The sequence below is a fragment of the Xiphophorus hellerii genome, chromosome 16, assembly GCF_003331165.1.
Source record: "Xiphophorus hellerii strain 12219 chromosome 16, Xiphophorus_hellerii-4.1, whole genome shotgun sequence".
In the NCBI taxonomy this organism is placed as follows: domain Eukaryota; kingdom Metazoa; phylum Chordata; class Actinopteri; order Cyprinodontiformes; family Poeciliidae; genus Xiphophorus; species Xiphophorus hellerii.
In genome coordinates, this window is record NC_045687.1 from 23,331,326 (window position 1) to 23,356,683 (window position 25,358).

Here is a 25,358-nt window from a genome sequence, read left to right on the forward strand (position 1 = left end):
CCATCCGAGTCCAGGAGAGCCGCCTCGACGGCGAAGAAATGAAAATAGGGTTTAATCCTCACCGCCAGGCCTCCACGTTTACCACGTCTTTGACGGAAACGCCTTTAAGGAATCGGATGTGGAAAACTCAGCAGCTCAGTAGGGATGTCAGAGAGGAACTGGAAGCCTCGGTGTCTCGGACCCAGACCACATCCAAATTGTAGATCTACAGAAGTTTTAATGCCCAGAAGTGCTCGACGGTCGTAAACAATTAAGGCAGTAGAGCTGCATCAGCATAAATGTACAAATAGAGCAAAAATGACAAAGTAGAGAGAGCGAGTCGGACGGCGTGCCGAATACACTGGCGCCATCTTCTCACTTAAAATGTCAAAGATAGCAAACATTCACATTGAGATTTTTTAACTTTAAGTTAATTAGAAGAGTTTGAAACTGGAGGGACGGGCTGAGGGATGACCGACAGCTCTGTGTTTGGGAGCCGAGAACAGATAGAAAAAACTGAAAATTATTTCTTTATTTCTCACTGTCTTCAACATAGAGCCTCTAAAAGCACAAAATAACATCTGAATATTTTTCTATATAAACCCTGATGCTTTAAATGTTAGTTATGATACTCAGCAGATATTCATTTCTATCTACTTGTTTGTTCTCCGTCATCCAGGACATGGCAAAACTAAACAAGGTTTTAAAATAAAGCAACTGATCAAGTTATAATTTAAACAGCCCATAACTTGCATTGGAAGCCATTTCAATAAATCAATATTAATGAGGAATTTTATTAAGAGCAGTTACTCATTAAAGCTTTTTTATTTAGAACCTTCATTTTTTGTAAAGGTGTAGCAGAGATTAGATCAGTCAGACTGAACAACATTTGAATTTTAGTTTTACTTCTCAACAGTTTGCTTACTGAGAAAAACACGTTTAATGTGCATTACTAGTCATTTTTGGTCCTGCAGCTTGAATGTGGTTTAAAAACTTTTTAAATTATATCTTACGTTACATTTCACTGTAATTTCACCGAACCCATCCAAAATTGCTCTTAAGAAATGTTCCTGTTTATGGTCCCCCCCCCCAATAATGAGATGGGATTATTGGCCCTTGGTAAGGTGACCAGATTTCTAAGACTAAATCTGGGGACATTTCTCCCTCGGCGATAAAGAAGAAGCAAATTTATCAAACTAGAACGAAGAAACTGGGACAGATAAGTTTACATATTTATTAACATTTATGCATTAAAAATCAAATATAAAAGCAGGAACGTGTCTCTCCACACAGTGGTAATATTACTATTAATAATAATCAAAGTAATAGCAGCAATAGAAAATTAAAACTGGAAATATGGGGGAAATTGTGTACATAGTTTGTAAGTGACCATGAATATACATGAATAACACAGTTGGTTCCTCTGTTAATGAACAAAAAGCCACAATGGTAACAAAAGTAACTAGAAACTGACAAAAGTAGTAAAAAAAATTGTTTACTGACAAACTGATGAAAGTCAGACACTGTTTTTAAATTGTGGCTCAATTAAAATGATCATATCTAAAATCAAACCAAATATTCCTACTGCCATGAAACCAGATTGTTCCTCATCAATAATATTATTTAGCTCTGCTTTCAATCTTTTAGCAAAGATGAGTATAAAAATCTTAACATCATTGTTTAATAGACTAACGGGTCTATATTTTCTATATTAAGTATATCTATTATTGGTTTTGGAATTAATTTAATCAAGCCTTGGCGAATAGTAAGGAGAAGCTCTTCCTTTATTATTGTTTCCTCAAACATTACTTTCATGAATGGGAAAATGAATCAGTGAAATACTTATTGAATTCGGTTGTTAACACTAGGATAGCTCAGTTTTCACAAAATATCATAAAGGAATGGTCAATAACATGGGATCCTCATTTTGGCCCCTAAGGAATAAATTCAAGCTTGCATCATTTTCTGCTGAAAACTCCTTATTCATTTGGGAGGACAGAGTTTGAATCGTTCTTGGTTGACCCCACCCCTGAAGCCATCTTTGACATTAGAGACCATTAGGTCTCTAATTTTTGCCATTAGAGATCATAAGTTCTCTAATGGCAAAAATTCAAATACAATAAAAATAATAATAGACAGCCATCAGGTTCACTGGAGTACTCAAACCCCTCCACCACGTTAAGGTGACGATTCCCCGGAGGGGTCCTCGGCGAACCCCATCAAATTGATCATGAAACCAATTTGATGACATCCCCCATCCTGAGCAAGCATATAGCGACAGTGGAGAGGAAATCTCAGTTTGAGCTGAGAGAAACCTCCAGCAGAACCAGACTCAGGACGGGCAGCCGTCTGCCTCGACTGGCCGAAGAAAAAGATGATAGAAAAGAGACACAAACACAAAGACAGGGACCTGCAGAAACACAAAACACAAAGTTAGCAAGAATATTGATACATGATGCGTGTGTAAGTCACAAGATACAAAATTAAAGAGAAAACTCAACTGTGCATGACAAGGATGGGAAGAAATCCAGCAGCAGAGCAGCACACAGTGGAGGGGTGAAGAGAGAGATGGCACAGAAAAAACAGCCAGCTCCAGATCCAAAGCATCATAACCTGTAAATAGTTAATGCAACACACACAAACACAGGACAACAAACATAACCCAGGCAACATCCTCCAGGACCCAGAACTATTAACAACCTGAGTAGACAAACAACCATGAGAAAAAACCAGGCCAAATACCCCAACTAAGACGACCAGCCACGAGAGCCCACACAACCATAGACAGTGCCCAATGGTTGCCAAGAGCATAACCCCCCCCCCCCACCCCCCCGGTCGCCCCCCACCCCCAACCCCCCGACCCAACCCAATTATATAAAAAATATTAACATTCTGTGGAGAATGTTCAATTTAGTTGTATCCATCCATCCATCCATCCATTTTCTTTTGCTTATCTGGGTTTGCTTGCAGATAATGTCCTCTTTACTGTAGACACTGCACCAATCTGCCTATTGATCGCCTGCTCCACTTTTCCCTCAGTTATGAGCAAAATCCCACAATATTTAAACTTCTCTGACACCGGTCATACAGTGACCTAACGAGACACTGATCCTGATCCTAGCTGCTTCACACTCGGCTGTGAACTGCTCCAGCGAAGGCTGTAGGTCACGCCCTGATGAAGACAATAGGACAACATCGTCTGCAACTAGCAGAGACACAATCCTAAGGCCACCAAAACGGATACCTCAACTCCACAGAAGGACCAAGAGATTCTGTCCATAAAAGTTAGAAACAGAATATGGGCAACCTTTGCGGAGGCCAACTTTCACCAGAAGCAAGCCCGACTTACTGCCGGCAATGAAGACCAAGCTCAGACACCGGTCATACAGTGATCTAACAGGTCACCGATCCTCATCCTGGCTGCTTCACACTCGGCTGCGAACTGCTCCAGAGAAGGCTGTAGGTCACGCCCTGATGAAGACAATAGGACCACATCGTCTGCAACTAGCAGAGACACAATCCTAAGGCCACCAAAACGGATACCTCAACTCCACAGAAGGACCTAGGGATTCTGTCCAGAATCCAGGATCTGGGCAACCTTTGCGGAGGCCAACTCTCACCAGAAACAAGCCCGACTTACTGCCGGCAATGCAGACCAAGCTCTGACACCCACTGGGAGAGCCTAGCAAACCTCCCACAGGGTTCCCAGAGGAACACAGTCGAACGCCTTTTCCAAGTCCGCAAAGCAGATGTAGACTGGCTAAGCGAACTTCCATGCACCCTCTAAGAGCCTGCTGTGGGTGTAGAGCTGGTCCAGTATTCCACGACCAGGATGAAGACCTGAATCCAAAGTTTAACTATCCAACGGACCCTCCTCTCCAGAACCACTGAATAGACCTTACCAGGGAGGCATAAGAGTGTGATCCGACTGTATTTGGAATACACTCTGCAGTCCCCCTTTTTGAACAGGGGAACCACCACCCCGGACTGCCAATCCAGGGGAAATGTCCCTGATGTCCATGCAACGTTGCAGTCATGTCTACCAACACAACCCCACAATATCCAGAGCAATGGATATTGTGTTTCTGTCCCGGCGACCACATGAGGTGCATGCCTACATATCTATAATTTAGTGGTAGTTATAATAAAATGCAGGCACATGTAGTCCAGATATGCAAAATATGTATGAATGAAATGGATGTCTACACCGTTGAAATTTTAAACCCCTGTTTTGTACCCTAATTCTTTCTTCTGCTTCTAATTTTTACCCATTAACAAATGATTGTTTTCTACTCACAAAGGTTTTTGTGGGTAGAAAAACTTGTCTGTCAATTAATTTAATTAATTGGCAGGCATTTTGAAAAATAAAAATTTTCCAAAAGAAATGTAATAATTTAAGCCTCAAAACTTACCTCTGTCCATACTTACCCTCTATCCATCCTCTTTCTCCACCTCTTCATTATGCGATCTCTCCGTGGACTCTGACGTTGTAGAGGCAGGTGTACGTTGTGTGGCCCCAGTTACTGTTTATCTGTAGCTTTATGGAGCTAAAGGCCATTTTTTCATGGCTCTGTAATGATAAAATGATGTATTGTTTTAATATAGTACAGTAGAGCTAAGAGGGAGTTTATTAGAGGCAAAATAGTTTGAGATTTCAAAGCATTGCTAGAGCACCACCAACATTGCTTCAATGTTTTCCCATTTTGTCATACGTCCACAAATGTTCATGTATTTAATTGGTATTTTATGTAATAGTCCAACACAAAGAAGCATATAATTGTGAAGTGGAAGGTGATGAGGGTGATCTTCATCAGCTGATGGAAATAGCTATAAATACAGATCAGTCCTGGAAGAAAACCTGCAGAAGACTTAAAGTGAAACTCATCCCCAAATCAACTTTTTTTTTGCTGACAAACTGTCTAAATATGTTATTTGGCATTTTATCTAAATAGATAGAATGTTCTGTGCAAAAGGACATTTTTTGTGCAAATCTTTCAGCTGGGCATTAATTTGCCTAAAATCATCTCATTACTGGTCTCATCGTCATCGGTCAATCGGCTCTTAGGGAATTAAATTTTTCTGTTGGTTGCAGCAGTAGGGCTTGGTACAATTTTGTCATTAAGGTAACCAAAGCACAGCGCCCCTAAAACCGGTGGCACTCAGGAGTTGTTGCCAGCGTTGCCATGGCGATTGGTAAGCGTTGACCGATAGCATTATTCAGTTTTACAAATGTGTGATTTGTTTGCAATGTGGACACAGAATGGGATGGGTCTCCTCTGCTCTGAGTGTTGGTGAGGGTTTGGTGTTGAGGATGACTGTATGAGACCAGCTGAGGAAGCCGGAGAAGCTTCTGGCAGCTAATGGCCGCTCTCGTTGCTCGCTCAGGGCAGACAAGCTTTCTGCAGCCGAGCAACACAGAGTTATCGCCATTAAAGTCTCCAACAACAGAGAAAAAGACTCTCTAGATTTACCAGATTTAGAATATGATGACATTTATATTTTTAACATGAAAACACTGAAAAGTTCAATGGGTATAAATATGTTGCCAGTGATTAAGCAAAGTAGCTAAAAAAAAAAGCAACTGGGATAAACATACCGGTAGCTCAAAGGTCTGAAGTGAATCTCCATCCTCCTCATAGATAAAAGTTCCCAGGTGAGTCCACTCCTGTTCAGGTTCCCTCATTCCCTGCAAAACAAAATTAGACAAATATTCTTATAAATATGTCTGAAAGTTAGACTGAGTGTTGCTGTTTAATATTCAGATACTTGTGGCTTACATAGACAGAAAACTCCTTGGGAGCACTCCAGATGTTACCAGTCGGGGACAACATTTTAGGCAGGTGACCCAAGGTGACGTGACTGATAAGGACTCTGTGGGACAGGGCGATGGCTAAATGTCCCTGGGAACCTTCAAAAGCCCAGCACTCTCCTGGATTTAGGCGAGTCCTCCCCTGAAGAGAAAACCAGTTCAAAGTTTCAGTGGGATGTTAAAATGGTAAACAAAAAACCTTCTAACTATTACATCACATACAAACACCATTCTGCTTCGTATTCATGTTGCATTATGATTGCAGTTCAGTTCATACCTGGATGACAATGTCTGGGTGGATAAATGGCTCTTCTAGTGCAAACCCAAACCAACCGCATCTTTGTAGTTGGCCAGGATGTGCGGCTAATGGCATCCACTGTAAAACCTTTGCTCCTGTTTTCAAACACACACAGAAAGTGAATTAAAACCATCTAAGCTTAAAACATTCAGTCAGATTTATGATAGCAATGACTTACCTTGTGATTTCAGAGCAAAGTTGGGCAACAAATCTGCTGATGGAAGAAGGTAGTCCATCTTATTCTGCAGGACTATCAGAACATCCTTCACTTCCTGTATTTGTCTTCCCTCATCTTCACATCCTGGGACCGAAACCTAAACACAATTGAAGTTAGATGTTGGGTCATATCACTAAAGAGGACATTCATATATGGGTTTTGATTAACAGAAAGCTTACTGTGTTTATGGTGGGGGGTGAAGAAACCAGAGGGTCCATGGAAAGAGGAGCAATAATGCAGGCAAATCCTGACAAATGAGGAGAAATGAGAAGAAGGTGGCAGGATTAGTGACACTGTTTTCAGACTAAAAACTCTCTACAAAACTTAGAAATATCGGTGCTTGGCTGTTTGTAGAAGAAAATCATTTACCATAAAACAAGGCAAGAAATATGACGCTGACAAAACAACGTTTCAGCGTGAACTTCAATAGGTCCTCATTGCTGCTGCTGCTGCTGCAGCTGCTGCTGCTGCAGCTGATGTTTCCTGAAGACGTCTCTTTTGTTGCTGCGTGGTTATACCGACGGTATGTCCACTTCCTGTTCAGCCAAGGTAGAACAAATACAAATATGTAAACAGATTCATAGATCCTAAGATTATTGAGTAAAATATGCAAAGTCGTTTTTGCAAAAGTATTCACTTCCCTTGAACTTTTTCACATCTTGTTTTTAATTACCCTTTACTTAACCAGGAAGTCACCATTGAGAATAAGAATCTATTATTCAAGGGAGACTTGGGTTATAATTCAACGTTATCACATTACAAACACAAACTTTGTACATTTTTTATCAGTCATACTTAGTTCTACATCTCTTTTGATCTGAGTTTGCTATTTTAATTTATGTACAGTATTATTTTCCTATGCTGTAAATTAGACCTTCCTGCACAGCCTCTTATTTTTATTTTTCCCATCATATATTTTTAAGTTAGTTTGAATTTGCATTCAAACTAAGGTACTTCAGGTCCTTTTACCTGTAATTTACTGCTGTAAAGTGCATATAAAAAATACTCACTCCCCCTGTATGTTTTATCATTTTAAAGCTTTTTCACCTAAATTGGGCATTTTTGACCTAAAAAATAGACTAAAGACCTTATAATGTCAAAGTGAAAACTAACCTATATAAAAATAATAGCAACAAACAAAAATATTTTACCTAAAAAAAGTGGCTGCATAAATATTCACGCTTTTTAAAAGTGACTGACCTAATTCAACAAAGGTCCAGCCAACATTAAAGTTTTTTTTTTTTTTTTTTTGTCACAATCCAAATTTTGTTGCACATTATTTATTTCAAAAGTAATAACACAGTAAAACATTCAAGGGGATAAATACTTTTTACAGTCACTGAACACTGAATTTCTCCACTGTGTCTATTCCTAACTGAATCCTAATTAGTGACATCAGAAGGCAGTTGTGATGTATGTATGGAACATACATCACAATCATAATTTAGAGGCATCACAATTGGAAGGCTGAAAAATAAACTGCTACAGAAATTTGTCAAAAAATTAACAATTTCTTTCTTATTTGCTAAATTGCTAAATAGTACACATGAGTTTGTGGTTTTTACATGAAAAGAAGTAAAAAGTTCAAAGGGGAAGAAATATTTTTGCCATGTCTTGAATTTAATACTTCTGTTGATTCTGTTTACCTGATGCTGGTCTCATGATAAGAGATTGTTGGTTTTCCATCAGCTCCATAGTAACCATTTAGCACCAGTCGAACACTTCTTCTCAAAATGTCTAAACCAAAACAGAAGCATGGAAAGTTGGTCAGTGACTTTAACACAAAGCAGATCAAACATATGACAAGATCACATGACTTTTGATCAGTTTCAGCGTCCTAAAACCATTCATGAAATTTAAAACTATCATTTATTTGAACTTTATTCCCCTGCAAATCAAAGCATTATTTCTGGAAATTATCACAGTCATTGATCTTCAAATGAAATAACTTTAAACAGCTTTTCAATTTTTCCAGATTTGATTCTTGTCACCATTATCAAACGTGCAAAAAAAAAATTTTTTTTTTAAATGTATTTTTTTTCTTCTATCTTTGCATACGACTGAAAACAAACTGTTCCGTCTTAAATTTAAATTTAACTTTAAACAGCTTTTAAATCTACAGTTGGAGAAAATTTGTCAAGATTTGGACCTTCTGTTTTGGTCATTTCAAACAAATTGTCAAATATACAAGACTAAAAACAATCTTTTTTATATTTTTGCGTAAAATAGAAAACAAACTATTCAATTTTAAATTATAAAAACTTATTTCTCATTTATTTCATGTTTAGAGCCAAACCAGTCACGGTGTTATTTCTGACAATTATCACAGTCAGTGATCTTCACATTTTCACATGAAATCACTTTGAACAAAAAAGCTTTAAGTCAACTGTTGGGGCCATTTTTTCCAGATTTCTTCCATCTCACCTTCATCAAACATGCAAAAAAACTAAAAAACAACAGTCCTGATATCTTGAATCTTTACATAAAACAAGAAGCAAAACTATTCCATCTTAAACTGAAAAAACTTTTTTCTAACCAACAATCTTCATTAACAAATCACTAATAATTCTGTCAAACCAAAAATAATATCTTTCCAAAATTGTGATCAAGTAATCCTTGATAAATATTCAAAGAAAATACTTACGTTTCATTCTTGTATTTTTACAGTATTTCAGTTGAAATGTAGTAAAAGTCTCTTGAACTCTTGAACGTGTCTCTTCTCTGAAATCTGCAAGCAAAATGAGAAAATTCAGTTAAAAATTTCTCCTTTGATGAAAAAATTCCAAGACGCTTGTGATGTATGTTTCATACATTCATACAAGTTCCATAGGTGTGATGTCAGCATCAGCAAACACAATGGAATTTCTGTGTTGATTTAACATAATGCAGCTTTAAATACATAAAATGACTAAAATCCTGCTTATTTAATAAGTTTATTAATGTGTATGTACAAACATATGAGACAACTAGTCAATATTGAGATTACAGTAGTACTTTATATTTAGTGCAGTTCAAGCAGAACCCTGAACTTCTAATTATTGAAACTTAGGTCCAAAGATACAGTAGCAGTTCATTTGTACTTCAACAATGAACCTCTAAATAAAAACTACTGAACGTGACAAGTCTAACACAATAAAGTTATTAAAATGTAATTCATAGTGAACAAACATACTGCATAAGTTTCAGAAAACTGTTGCAGCAAACAGTTGCCACACTAAATGATGTCATCAAACACCAACCAATCAGGCTCACTTCTATCTAATGACGTAAGCTAGAATGAGCTACTGTATTTTCCGGACTATAGAGCGCACCATACTATAAGCTGTACCTACAATTTTTTTATTTTTATTTTTTAAACTGGAAACGTACATATATAAACCTCACCCGGTTATAAGCCGCCGATATCTCCGGCGCTCTCAAGGACACAGCGGAGGGCAGCGTAATAAATCTGCTATTAAGGACGCAGCCCTGCCTTTAGTATAATTTAATAAACTCAATTTTCATTTAATCAGAAAATCCTTGTGTGGTCTCCTTTAATGTTACCCCACCAAACGAGCCTGGTGGACGTAACATAATCAATAGTTAATTTTGTTGTCAGTTAATTGAACGGACGGATGTAACGTCCTACATTGCAAATCTTGTGCCACAATACAAAAAATGTTTCCTAAAGAGAAAAGGATTCAGGATTTCAAGAGTAAATAAAAACTTTCTGCTCAGTCCAGTGAAGGAGAAAAAACGAAGTGCAGGAAAAACATTGTCATCCCTTATATGGCTGGAGAATATTTTCCTTGTGCAATATTTCAGTCCTTTTAAACCCAACACTCAAACTAAAACTGGTTCATACAAAGAATAAAACACCCAATCAAAGGCTCAGTGGTGATGAATTTCTCCTCTGTCAGCACAGTACCAACAAACACCACAAGAGCTGGAGTTGGAGCACAAACTAGCTTCTTCCCTCTGAGCTGAGGTTTAAAGAGGCAACGATACTAACAGAAACAGATGGAAGAACTCTTTGTAGCAATCAGGATCCTAAATTTACAAGCTTTCAAACACACTTCATTGCTAATGTAGTGTGTTTGTAATTATGAATTGGTGGTTGACGTGCTCTTATGTTGTGGTGCATGTTTGAAATGCTCAGCTGTAAGACAGATTTCCCCCTCAGTGGACAATAAAGGAAGTGAACTGAACTGATCTGCTGTTCACGCTTAACCTTAGCAACCCAAAAGACTTGAAATCCACCTTAAAGGTGGTTCATGGGGACTGGGTTAGAGATCCACTAACGGGGTCCACTCTCTAAAGAACAAGCTGCTCGTTTAGAGCGATGGCATTTATTCATTTTGCCCTGTGGAGAAAAATAAAAATAAATGTAAAGACCTTCCCACGTTTTTCTTTTCTTGTTTTGAAGTTCTGTCAGGTTTTGGTTGCTCTCTCCGGAGGAAATGCCTCTTGCATGCACTAATCTGTGTTCTGTGAGGAAACATGCACACAGCGGGGATTTCAGCCTTTTGAAACGTTTTCATTTTCTGGGTGAGATTTGAGGAAGTTTCTTAGAGAGAATCGGTTTTCTAAGTGAGCATTGCTACATTAAACTGCTGCAATTCTGAGAAGGTGGTTAGAATGGATTCGGTGGATCAAGTCACTTTGAGAGGGTTTTTTTTTTTTCACAGACGTGAATGATGATGTTGGGAACATTTTGTTTCATGTCTCAGAGGAAAGATTCTGATTTTTTTGTGTGTATCACACCATTCAATAAGAGGAGGAGCCATGTATAACCTTCCTGTGGGTTATACATTGTTCTTGTGTTCAGACTCTTGTTGTTCTGTTTGGAGGAATTTAAATTGAAAGTTTAGAGCAAACTCATTTTCCTTTTGGACCATATCGAGACCATGAATGCTCTTAAAGGGCCGGTTGAGCCAGAGTAAACTGATAAAACCCACAAACTGCTAAAATTAAATAGCGCTGTCTCTGCATTTGAGAAATATGTCTTACAATTAAATAATACTGATCAGTCCCTCCAGGATTTGGCCATTTATTTTTATAAATTTTTTAAAAAAAATTTCACAAAAACAAAGATTTAGTGGTGCTAATTTAAAAATCCTTGCAAGGAATTTTGTAATATTTGAGCTTTTGTTGAATGATGTAACTGTGGCTTTTTGTTACTCGCCGTATCGATCACAGGCTACGACCTGACATCTCCACCCGCAGAGGACTTGGACCAAACGGAGCGGAAAATTTGCAATAAACTCACAATTATGTGTTAACACAAAAATAAATAAATAAATAAAAATACGGGGCTCTAGTTAAATTTTCATGATTCAGAAATCATAAAACAAAACTGGAGGGTGACGTCATTAAGCAGCAATCTGGTAAAAACGACTTTGATGTTATTAATATTTAAAGACAAAAGTCCGTATGTGACTAGTAGGTTATCCTGCAAGTGCGTCAAAGTCGGTGAGTCGTTATGTGCATGTGTTTTTTTTCTTTCTTTTTAATAAATTTTTGAAAATTGAAAATAAAATGTACTTCTTTCATCTTGGGATAATGGTGTAAAAGTTTGAGGTCAAAGATTTATTGCATTAAGTTTAGAGAAAGAATATCTCAGTCTTACAAAGCGAAGCCTTGTGTATATTTTAGAATGTGCATCATCATCATGCACTAGTTTTAATAAAGTGGCATTCCGCATAATTAGACACGTTTTGGTCCATTGTGTACTAGAATCTAACCGTCTGTCTTGGAAATGCAAGTTAAGAACAACAAAATCAGTGTTTTCATAATATATTTAGAAGTTAACCCTAATTTTTTCAAATATGTTTTCATAACCGACATGAGTACAAAGAAGGAAAAAAGGTTGTTTGTTTTTTTTTTACTCCCCTGATTTCACGATCAGTTTTCCTTCTCTTGTTCAAAATCTCAAGTTCTACATCTCGCAAATGATCTTATGTCATCAAAAGCTCAGTGTTTGTTGACAGTCATCTCAGAAAGTTAAACTCATGTCACAGAGAATCACCACAAAGAGGGAAATGTTCTTGTTTCTTGTAATTGTGCACATTTTTCAGAAGCTATTTGTGGAAAAAAAACAAAAACAAACAACAACGTTAGTTTTTGTGCAATATTCTGTTTTTCTGAGACATGTATTTCTTTTGTCACCTGTAAGCCATAACAATTAAAAAAAAATTATTGTTTCACTTTCTGGGCTGACTGGCAAGAAATATTACACTTTCACACAACATTCAGATTTTTTACTAGCATATTTCCTTTAAACTTGCTTGTTTGTCTTTTTTTTTTTTCATCAGTTGTCATGGTTACTTTTGATTCCAATTTATTTGAAGCACATCGAGTTTACAATTGTTTTATACAGTAGAAGGTTCTCAATAAATCAAAGTGTCTTGACATGTAAGTACATTAGCACCACCTGCTGGCTTAGTGAGAAAGTCAGCTTGAATTTGGTTTCTAGACAAAAAGTATTTGTGTTCCTAAAATCCATGTGCACACTGTGCACAAAAAAAAAAATTCCCAGGCCTTTTTCAGTGAAAACCGCGAGAAGTTTAAAGGTGTATTAACGTAAGATTAACAGAAAACTGCAATTATTATTTCAATCTTTTAATATTTCATTTTCTCTGAGTAATGAATACTATTGTATCTATTTAATGTCTAAAAGGTCAAAGGTCATTCTTACTATTTCCTCCACATCTCCTTTGCATTCTCCATCACATGACTTAGGCAGCGATGGAGCAATGGCAGCTTGAAGTCCTCTGTGTTTGCTGAGTTCAGTGGTTTATGTTTATTGTGTCAAGTTTTTCTTGGCAAATGGCCTCAATCAGAACAATGGGAGCATCACATGATGCTCCTCGATCTGGAGACTCACACAGAGAAAAGTAGCAGTTAGAAGATTTATTGGTTCAAAGTTCTTTGGCGCTCGGACCCGGCAGAAGACCTGTGTGCTGAGGATCACCGCGAGCAGGAGTTCGGCTCGGGCGCTCAGGGTAGTCTTCCCCCCAAAAGAGGGGGCCGGGTCGAGGCCTGGCTGGGCCTGCAGTCTGACGAGACTTGTTAGGCGCGGCTGCATGGACGGGCCTGCGGTGGATGAAACGACCGCTGGCCAAGCCGAAGCGGCGAGCTGAGGGGCCTGCTGGGCCCGGCCGGATCTCCTAGGCATGAAATAGATGTTAAAGATTGCGAGGCGCTCCACCACCAGTCATTTGATGCGGATGACCAGCAGGGAAAGCAGTAGGAGGGAAGCTGTAGGAGGGAAGCTGTAGGAGGGAAGCTGTAGGGACGCCCTGAATGGCTGCTGACGTGACCTGTTCTAAAAGAATGGCCCGAAAAGTGAGGAGGGGGTTGATGAAAGGGAGTTATGACTGAACCTTGAGGGGCGGTTCTGGCTGCCTGGGATCTGGAAATGACCAAAGGCAAAGCCCACACATCTAGGATTTCTGAGAGCCAAGAATTTAAGGACCGGGCAGAGCTGAGGGGACTTCAGGAGAGAGGAACGTAGGTGATGTGCTCACTTTATTTAATGCTAGTTCTTAAATGGAACAGCCATCACTAGCATCTGGTAAAGAATGAGGAGAGATTTCAGGTCCTGGTTTCTCTAATAGAGCTGAGAGCGGTCTACAAAAATAAGGAAGGCAGAATAAATGAAAGCTATTATTCTCGCTCGCTATAAACAGTTATTTCTAATTTGACCATTTGCAGAAGGCAGCAATAGGCCGCAAATAAACCACAAACCACATTATCGAAATCTTAAGACTTTAATCTGCCATAAATATGTTTAAGTTGCACAGATATACGAATCCTGCTTACTTAATTTAATGAATTAATGCAACTACAGATAAATGCATGGTTGTGATTCTCAAAATCCTGGAGTGTTTTTATTTTGCACTGAGTTCAATGAGACAAAGTTTGGATTGCTAAGAGATGAGCATGACTTCATGGAATGCGGCTCACCTAGATAATAGGGGCCTTCACTTGTCCTGTAAACACCCCAAAAAGATCATTTAGAGGCATAGACAAGGGGAATGTGACAAAAGGGGAAAATCCATGAAGAAACAAGGAGACAGAACAAAAACCAAAACTACACAAGAAAGAAATCAGCAAGGAAAAACAATAGGGAGGATCGAGGAGTAGATGAAAGGTTCAGGCAGGGAGGGAGTGAGAATGAGGCTTAAATATCGGGGCTATAAAAGACCTAAAGTCATGAGCTAAATGACTGCAGGTGTGAGTGGAGGGAGTAAGAGGCAGGCTGAGGAGAGGGAGAGAGAAGTTGAGAGGCACAGGGGGTAAAGGAACGTGCACAGGGCACTAGAAAATAAATTCAACACTACAGAATTATGCACATAAGAAATAATTAAACAAGAGTAACTAAGAATAACTAGAAGAAATAAACATAACTAGAAACACTAAGGACTGAACTAAAGTAAAACCAAAACATAGCTGATCTAAATAAAAGAGGAACCGAGAAACACAGAAACAACCCAAAACCAACTAAACAACCCAATACATGACATTATACACTGCAGAACAAATATGATGGAGAAGTAGAACATGATGTATTTGCTTCTACTGCTGCTACAGTACTGACATTAAATTGAGTTGATTTCAAAATAACTGACCAGTGTGAAACTTAAAAGTTTCTGTTCCCATTTACCCTTCCGCATTGGACCTCATGAGTTTTTTTAACATGCACTTTTACAAATCTTTTTTTTCTTTTTGTGGTTTCGGGATCTGCCAGGACAGCCCCATCGCTTTCACATCGTTTGACCATGACATCCTTTGCACGCTTTCTAAGCATTGCGCTAAGACTGCGAGAGTTCAAGGGATCTGGTGGATGAGCAGGAGATAGTAGACAAACAAACCAGGATAAACTGGCATCACAGACTGCTTTCCGTTATTTTATTTACCCTTTACTTTATTACTCTATTATTGAAAGCATTACTTTGCTTTCAAACTTCTCGTTTCTTAGCAACCAAAAGTACAGTGGAGCTGGGGATTTAGAATAGGCTGCAGATATACCTCAATATATATCCATATAATCAAATAGAGAAACTTGAACAAAATACTCCCCACAAAAAAAGAAATCCCTCCAAAAAAGACAAAAGACACAGAACTTTGCCAGTAAACAATTTATTTTAACACAAAACCAAAAACCATCACAAAGTTCCAAGCTGACGTTTCAATACGGTTTAGAAATAAAGTACAAAAAATTAAACTCAACACATCTGCTTTTGTCAGGGAACACAGAGAAAAACAAAAAGAATATACTTCAGTCAGATGGTAGAAAACAAACAGCTTTTTGCACCATATGAATAAAAAATATTTGACAAAAATATGTGCTGGACTATGAGGGATAGTCCAGCACAGGTCTTGATTTAACAGAGACTGAAACCACAAAAGGTAACAATTGTGTCAGCGTTATAAGAAACTCTTACAGATGATTCTTCTTTTGAAGAGTCATCAAGTACTTGTTGAGGAAAGTTTGGAAGGTAAAGTCAAGAAAAAGTCTTTTGTGTTCTCAGCTATTCAAGCCGTCTGACACACAAATGGTGTTTTGTGTTGAGCAGAGCTGCAGCTTGGTAAAGAAGCAGTTGTACGAGTAAAAGAACGCAGGTACAGACAAAGACAACAACTAAAGGTACCCAGTGGGATTCCTCAGGGTTTTCACAGATATAATCTATTCAAACTACTGAGATTTCAACATCAGTCTTGGTGGGAAACTAAACCTGCATGGTATGAATTACAGACATTTCAACCATCTGTAGTTTTTTCCCCCCAGAATACAGAAACATTCCGTATACAAGGTATCTATGTGTCTGACACTATCTGTGTTTCCATTAACAATGAAACTGCACAAATTGAAATTATAAAAAATAAAATTGCTTAATAGAGACACAAGTTTTTCACTGAAACATTTTTTGTGCTATGATAAGGTGGGTTTTTTCCCGGCTGTATCAAAATTGGTTTATTTTGTAAAACTGCAATAGAAACAATGTTTTTGCGTCAAACTGAGTCACACGATCAACACTGGGATATTACTACTATAATAAACCACGAAGAAGACGACAGGAAGTGGTCGGAGGATGGTTTTTACTGACTCATAGCATGAACAAATTTATTCACGTGTGATTTTAATTACATTTCTTATTTAATAAAAACACCACAATTACAAAATTGTGTTTTTTGGACGTTAGCGGAATGTTGTCTAAGTTTTGCACACATTTATAGTGGAAACACAGCTAATGACGAGCTGTTTTATGACTTCCTGCAAGGATAATCTGAGACAGAAAAAAAACTGTATGTGTTCAATGTTTGTTTAGTCACTAAATATTTGATGCGTCAACATGTTTTTAGCTTAAAACATAGCTTGGATAAAGTGGTTTTCCCACCACATTACAAGACAGGTTGCAAATTCTGACGGTACAAATAGCAGCAAACTGGCCAAACTGTAGCAAATTCTCATTAAAACATAACCGCTGAGCATTTCATTGTAAGAGGTTTCCCACTGGGTTTGCATTGATTCATTCATTTGCATTGATACTGTTGAGCAGAGTAAACATTTTCACACAGGCACAAGGGTTTGCCTCTGCAGGCAGCAGGTTTATAGCCAGGGCTGGAATCCCTGACATGTTTATACACCGTGTTGTGCTTAAGACTATTAAAGAGTAATAGCCTGTGGTTAATAGGAAACTGAGATTAAGCATGACAACTACTGCACTGTGAGAGCGACGACTCAGGTGGAGCTGAGGTCGGAGTCTTGTTCAAAGTTACATTTGCAAACCTAAAAGGCAGTAAGGGCATTCATGGGCTTTACGCAACACCCTCACACCTCCCAAAAAAACAAACCATTAAATGAGAGCAATAAAAATGTGTACTAAATCATCTACTTCTACTACCGACACATCTTCTACACAACTAATATACAGTATCTACATCTTTATAATACAAATCACAGACAAAACACATTTGAAAAAGTTTCTCTTTCCCTTCTTGCTAACTTCTATGCCATAAACAGCTCAGTATAAGTCACAGGTGTCAAACTCCAGTCCTCGAGGGCCGCAGACCTGCAGTTTTTAGATGTGCCACAGGTAAATCACATCTAACAGTTGCAGGACTGCAGTTCTTGAGGACTGGAGTTTGACACCCCTCATATAAATGGTAACATACTCAGACACCACCTGTATGGGATTACTGAAGGTTGGATTGCAGCACATAAAATATTTTGTTTTTTTAATATTCATTTATTTATTATGGGTTCCAACAAATTTCTCCTCATCTGTTTATGATCTGATATAGACAATATTTACATTTTGTGGATTAAGATCTCTGGATCCAAACCTGGGGGTTGAGGCCCTTGAGGAGGGATTCAATCGTCTCTTCTTGAGACTTGAAGTGGAAAACTTAAATGGTGACATGCGAGTCTTCTCTTTTAACAAACTCCTCCATCATACTGTACATGAATGTGAACTCTAGCCCAGCATTCTGAACGTTTTTGGCTTTCCGTCAGACATCTGTCCCTCTTTGCTGCTGAACACTAACTTCCTAAGAGGTGGCCTCTAAATACTATCCTAAACATATTTTAGACTCTGAGAAAATATACATGAAAAGTTGTTCAAATTTCCAAGAGCCATCAAGCCGAACATCCTAATTCATTTGTGCTTTAGCTTCAGCGTTTGACGACACGCAGCAGATTGTGTCCTTAAGAAAATGGGGACAATATTCGTACCACAAAGGAGTGTTTAGGAAGCAACAGATGTTGGGTTTTATATTCAGGATTTCACTCTTTGCATCCCAGTAATATTTTCAGCTTGTTGCATAGAGTATCCACACCTGAGGGATAACACTGACCAAGAGGCAAGAGGTCACAGAGAGTGTAGAATGCAGAAGTATTTATCACAACTGATATCATCACTGATTGATTTTTTATCACTGTGCAGCTCTAACTGTTTACATATCAGTGGCTTCTCACCCTGGTAGAGATCTGATCTTACTTCATAATGGAACAATGGCAGCTACAAACACCATGGTGAGGTATGCTAGCAGTGTCTATGTCATTAATATGCATTCAACTGCCGCTTTATTAGCTACATCTGTTCAAATGTGTGTTAGCAGACATGCATTTCTGTCTGATTAGTTAATTATTGAAATAATCGTCAACTAATTTAGTAAATGAACAAAACAGAATTTAAAAAAGGCTTAAAGAACAAAACTGTACAAAAATATGTATACACTTTGCATTTAAGGTAAAAAAAAAAAACAAAAACAACTTTGTCTGTAAATCTGTTCCATACAGAATTCCTAAAGGGGCAGTATTAGCTTCACCTGATTCAAATTCTGAAAAAATAAATCTCCAACTAAGCCCCTTTTGATATCCAATTATTCATCGAACAAAAAAAAAGTCAACAAATCAGTCCAACACTGCGTTAATGTTACGTCAAGCAAGCATGGCTGAGATTTTCACGTGTTGTTAGAAGGATAATTTAGCTGCAGATGCTTCCTTTACCACACATGATCAAGCATTCACTGGAGGTATGCTGTTACTGTATTTTAGGTCATAAAAAGTTTATTTTCTTAATTACAAAAATATTTTTAATTAGTTGTTTATTTGCACCTTTTAATGTATTTCTAATATTGCATAAAAAAGACTTAAATGAAAAATGCAGAATGTGCATGTTTTCTTTTAGGCGACTGATCAATTGATCATCAGAATAACTGAAGGATTAATCTATAACTAAATTATTAGTTGCATCCCTACACAAACAGTAAATAGGCCAAACACAAGGAATATATTTATGCTTCTAGAAGTGGATAGGATGACTTGTTGAAACACTATTAGAGTGCAAGAAGGAGGAAGAAAAGAGATTTCAGTAACTTTAAATGGAGCATGGCGGTTTCAAAATGAGAAAATACTCAATTAGCAGATAGACACATTGGGTCAAGATGAAATAAAACCAACAGTAGCTAAGGTAACCACTTGCTATAAAAGGTCTAAGCCGCCACAACCAAGGAACACCCAGCAAGGCAGCAGGTGAGTCTATTGTTCCCTGATTAGCTCTTGTGAAGACGTACCAGTACCGCATTCTTACTCTGATTTCTCCCTGGTGAAATTCCTCTTTGTCCATCTGACTCTTGCTTAGACGTGAGAAACTTTCAGGCTTACTTAAAAAGTCGTCATATTGTAGCTTCACCAGGTTTAGGAGTTAAAGGCAGAAAAACAAGAATCCTGAGCAGTTAGCGTAGCTAACATACGAGCTAGCATTAGCTTGATATGTTTCTAATGTTAAAGAAAGGAGAGGCCTTTCTGCTGTTACCTAGTAGTTGTCTAAAAACATGCATTAAAAAAAAACAAACAAAAAAACAGCCTGTTGGCTGTCGTTTGTCGAGTTATACAGGAGAAAAATAACCTTTTTATTAGCTGAAATCTAATGTTTTGTCAATAACAACACCTCATCTCTGTGGTATTGTTTATCATCAGGATGTGATGCCTGATATTACCTTGATCCTGTTGCATCACAGCTTTTGGACTGTCAGGTAACAAGGCTAACATGCTTTAGAGGAGCTTCTTGGACTGCGGTTGGTTGGAGCCTTTGGAGGAGGAGGAGCTTTTAGCATCAGCTGATAGCAGAACCATTATGTCCAGAAGGGCTTTTTTAATCTGAGCTCCAAACCTGTGGGAGTCCTAAAGAAGCAAAGATAAAGAAAAGAGGAAAGGGGAAAATGATGAGTAAATACTGTAAATATTCATGGCCTAAAACTTTTTTTCACATTTTGTTGCATTACAACCACAGACTTCAATCTGTTTTATTCAGACTGTACTTGATGAACCAACACAGTTTAGGCCAGAACTGTCTTGGTAGACGGCAGGGCTGAGACGATGAATCAGATTAATCCTGATGAATTACTGAAATAATCGTCAACTGACTTAGTAATCGATTAATCGTTAACTACAGTAGACAGACTCAGAAAAGGCCACTTGCTGAAAGAACAACATTCTCAAAACAGTAATTAAGCCAAAACTAGACGAAAAATCGATACATTTTGCATTTAAAATAATAATAAAAAAAATCTTTGTAAATCTGTTCTACCCAGAACTCCTCGAGTGGCAGTTTTGGTTTCACCTGGATCAAATTCTGTAAAAAAAGAAATAAAAATCTCCCATTAAGCACATTTTGCTATGCAATTATTAATTGGTTAACCCAAAAAGAATCAGATCGTTCAACACCAGACTCTACTGATGTTATATCAATCAGACGTATATTAGAAGTATTTTTGAGCTGCAAATGCATCCTTTATTACAAATGATCAAGCGTTCACAAACGGAATTATGTTGTTGCAATTAAACGTTTATTTTTCTTACCTAAAAAGTAAATTATTTGTTTATTTGTATATTTTAATGTATTTCTAATTTTGTATAAAAAGGCTTAAATGAACAATCTGCAGAATGTGCAAATTTTCTAATCTGAATTAATTGTCAGAATAATTGATAGGTTAATCAATAAGTAAAACAATTGTTAGTTAGACAAGTCTAACACAATAAAGTCCTGTTATTAAAATGTAATTCAAAGTGAACAAACATACTGCATATGTAACCCAGGGTAAAAACTGCCCTTAATCCCACCTTTGGTGCTCCATTGGTTAGAGTGACAGTCAGTCACACAGTGCATTCAGCCAATCACTGCATCTTGAGTGGTTAATCAGGCCTGCTCCAGCTTTCCCAGTCAGGTGTGAGGGGGAGAGCTGGAGACAAAGGAGCCACAGGTTTGTTCTTCCAAACAATTAGTTTATCTCTTTGTTTATTATGCACTTTTAAAACTCACAATATAAAAAATCATGTAGATCTGAACATCCAGTGAGCTTGGCGCCATGAAGTTGTCATGCACTGAACTATTTATGGAATTGGTGAGTAGTGAACACAAATGTTTGTTTGGTTGGCATGTTGGTGGTGGTAGCCAATGCTAATTGTTTGATCATCAATTGTAGCTTCTTAAATTCAATATGTGTTTAAGATAATGAGATGAATGCTGATATCTTTAATTCGTCTGAAAGATTAGATTGTGGATATAATTGCATTTATTTCTGTATATAATAACTGAAACAAGTCTAGTTAACTAGCAGGCTGGTAATTTACTGGTCCTGTTTATTTCAATACAGGCCAGGTGACCCTGTTAGGGTTAAAGGATGGTGAGCTTCTGACAACTGGCTGGAGCCAAGAGAAGCTGAAATTTACTCCATACTGGTCTGGTAGGAGTCTGATGGTCCATAACATTTCCCCCTCCATCTCACTACCTAGACACACAATCCATTATTCATCTCTTTTCTGGTGGAAACAAATTGCGCTTGGACATTTTTTCATCTCAAATAACTGGACAATTAAAACATGGACTTTTAAATGTGTGTCGGTCAGACAATGTGCTGACCAGCGGGGAAAGTTAGGACTCTTTGTGCACATCTATATAGAAGATCTACTGCAGTACTGTGTATATATATATAGTATTTATTTCTTTTTTTTTTTTTGGTTTCCATGTATGTTTGTGTCTTGTGGTGTTCACTTAATTTTTTTCTTTAAAATATATAATATTGAAAGCAGTTATTCTTTTGTATTGTTTTATTGATTACTGACAACAGCTCCAGTAGATGAATCTAGTCTTCTGGTATGCCATCTAGTCCCTTAACTACATTAAGTAGTGCTACACATAAGTTCCAGAAAACTGTTGCAGCAAACAGTTGCCACACTAAATGATGTCATCAAACACCAACCAATCAGGCTCACTTCTATCTAATGACGTAAGCTAGAATGAGCTACCGTATTTTCCGGACTATAGAGTGCACCATACTATAAGCTGTACCTACAATTCTTTTTTTTAAAAACTGGAAACGTACATATATAAGCCGCTGATATCTCTGCCGCTCTCAAGGACACAGCGGAGGGCAGCGTAATAAATCTGCTATTAAGGACGCAGCCCTGCGTCTCCAACCCCGAACCATGGATTCGTTCACGCCGAGTTTACATACAGCGGCTCTGTGTACTGCCAGATCGATAGCCCTCAATTTAAAAGCTGCATCATATGAGTTTGAATAAATTTCTCCGTCGTGCCTGCTGCTAGCATGTGCTTGTTCTAAATGAAAATCAGAACTTTCTTCTTTGATTTCCAATTTTAACTTCCAATGATTCACTTCCTGCTAAAGAGCCCCCTGGTGGCTCTTTAGCAGGAAGTGCTAAAGAGCCACCAGGGGGCTCACGTCACTGAGCAGTGAGCTCACTGCTACGTCACTGAGCAGATGAAGCGGCCGGGTTTGCAGTCAGCGTTTGCTGCCTCAAGTTAACGTTAGCTAGTGATGGTGAGATGAAGCCTCATGAGGCATTGAACCACTTGAGCCAACTGGTTCGAGAAAGGGTTCATTACTTGAAGCTTCATGTGCACACGAAACCACCTACTGGCCAGGTGTATAATCACAGCCAGCTGTATCTTAACACGTGTGATGCATTGAATTTTTGTCTATTATGGCTCTTGGGAATGACTTCACAAAAGGTGTAGGACGAAATCATTTGTCTACGTAAATTATGTATACACATATGTGTATAATAAAATATTGTTTGAATGTATTCTCTGTGTGTAATTATTCCCAAAATAGTAGTGTCATGTGATATGGCATGTTGTGTAATAATGTTTTTCTGTGACTCTAGAAAAATGGCCTGGGCTTAATCAGGCAGAGGACAGTGAAAGTGCTTGTGGAACTAGGGAGGGGGCAGTGAATAGGCTAATGCTTGTGTAACTTGGATGATTTCATGCATTTTTATTAAGAAACCACAATTTCTCCACAGTTTTTGATTTCAAACGATTTCTCTTTTTTGACACTACATGGATGAGGTGTTATTATTGTACCCCAACTCCTTGGAGCACAATAAACACCTCACCTTTACAGAAAATAAGGAACAGTGAAAAATACAGTTCCTCATAAGCAAACCTAATGCATCTGCAAATGTTCAGTTCACCTTACCTTGTTAGGGCTTATCAAATCAAAATGTTCCCACATAGGGGAAATCCTCCTCTTTCTCGCCGGTTCCATCCTACTCCTATCCTGTCCTCGCGCTCCTAAATCGCCTATCTAACAATCTCTCTCCTAAACTCTCCAAACACCAAACTAACTGTCTCAAACTAAATAACCATTATCCAAACTCTGCTATCCAAACTATCAAAACTCTATCCACTCTCTCAACTGACTGCAACTCGCCTACAACAACCCACATTTTGAATGGAGCCTGTGGGGTTTCTAAAGCTGTCAAACCCCGCGCCAACATCTGAGCCACTTCCCGAAGCAGTCACGTGGTACAGCCAGGCAGCGAGGCTTCGGACGTCATCGTTTTCGGCTCCTCCCCTAAATGAAGCAAGCCTCGATACGCGCTTTACGGAAACGCCCCCTCCATTACTCGACACACGCCTCGAAGCCTCGGCACATCACGTAACATCACTAACGTTAGCTTCCAAGTCTCAGTTTCTTACAATGGAATGCTATTTAATTGCATTTCACAAATTACTTCAGGAGCATAACGAGGTGCAAAGCGTTTGCTAGCATGAGCTACTTTCACAAAACCCTTCAAAGGTGAACGTTGAACGTGTTTGGAGATTTGAGGACATGAGCTAATTCAAGCGACACCGGTTTCCTTGACCGGTGGTTCCGTTTGGCAAGCAAAATAGCCGCTACAAACTCAGCCCCTACCTTCTCCGAAGCTTGACTGTTTTGGTTCAAACCAGCTTCAACCAGTCTGCATTTATACGTCAAATAAATGCTGCTTTTAATCCCGCTGGAAGTGACAGCTACTGCGTTCATGGGCAACGCACGTGGTGTTGTTTTCAACGGAAGTGACGTGAAAAGGCCCGGATGATGATCACCCGGAGACGAAAGACCCCGGATGCTTCTCTAACGTAGTCAGTCGAGAACGCTGGTGACGTCAAAATGCTAAGAGATATATTAATAGTAGCTCCATAATATAACGGGCTGCACAGTGGCTCAGTCCGTAAGGTTGTTGCCTTGCAGTCGGAAGGTTGTGGGTTCGCTTCCCAGAACTACTGTAGGAGTTTGCATGTTCTCCCTGTGCATGTGTGGGTTTCCTCCGGGTCCTCCGGTTTCCTCCCACAGTCCAAAAACATGACAACAAGGTAAGAGTTCATTGGTCACTCGAAATTCTCCCTAGGTGTGAGTGTGTTCCCCTTAGATAGAATTGGATGAATGGAATACAAAAAATTTTTGAATTTTTTTTTTTTTAAGGATTGTACATTTATGTTAATCGCCATATAGAGACGTAATAAATTCAGATGCTTTGACTGGCCAGTAAGCGCTTTGCTCTCCTCCCACAGAGCCTCCTTCCCAGTTTTTTGCCAGGTGACTGTTGAGGAGTTTGTCCATGGACAAACAGCAAATAGGAGCTTTGTTGGGGGTAAAATTACGGCAAAATTAATAACGAATCAAAAGTTATTCAGTTCTTTTTGCTTGATTTGAAAAATATGCACAATTTGATGAATCGTTTTTTTTCCATTGTGAAACCAACATTTTTTTTTAGCTAAGGCTAGGCTAACAGACATTAAGGGTGTGAGAAGCTTCTTACCACAAGAAGGATCGATCAGCGATTAGTGCGTCGTTAAGCGCATCATTCAAGAGCGCATTAGTACGCGGCTGGCGTGCAGCGCCAGCAAACAGCGAGGTGTGAACCGGAAGGAAAACATGATGTCTACCAGGTGAGGGAGGGCCCTTTATATACAGACAGCGCCACAACCACTCTGAAGTTGGTTTTGAATGTGGACAAGACAAAAGCAATGATTTTCTCACATGCTAGAAAAATACCAGAAACTTCCCTATTGCTTACCACTGCTGTAGGAGCACAAATCGAGTTTGTCAGTAATTATAAATATCTTGGTTTTATTCTAGATAATGAACTCTCTTTTAAAAATCACATAGCAAATCTACTACGGACATTGAAAAGGAAAATTGGGTTTTATTATCGAAATGGATCTTGTTTTACACTAGAAGAAAATTGGCAGCAGCGACATTCCTGCCACTTTTGA

At 38.5% G+C, this 25,358-nt stretch overlaps 1 long non-coding RNA gene across 1 annotated transcript; it reads left to right on the plus strand.

The window, feature by feature from the left end:
• Positions 1–4,252: 4,252 nt before the first annotated feature.
• On the plus strand, positions 4,253–25,307 carry LOC116735574 (uncharacterized). Its single transcript, XR_004342404.1, has 3 exons — positions 4,253–4,263; positions 20,836–20,839; positions 25,185–25,307. It is a non-coding gene; the product is annotated as an uncharacterized LOC116735574 (long non-coding RNA).
• Positions 25,308–25,358: the final 51 nt, after the last annotated feature.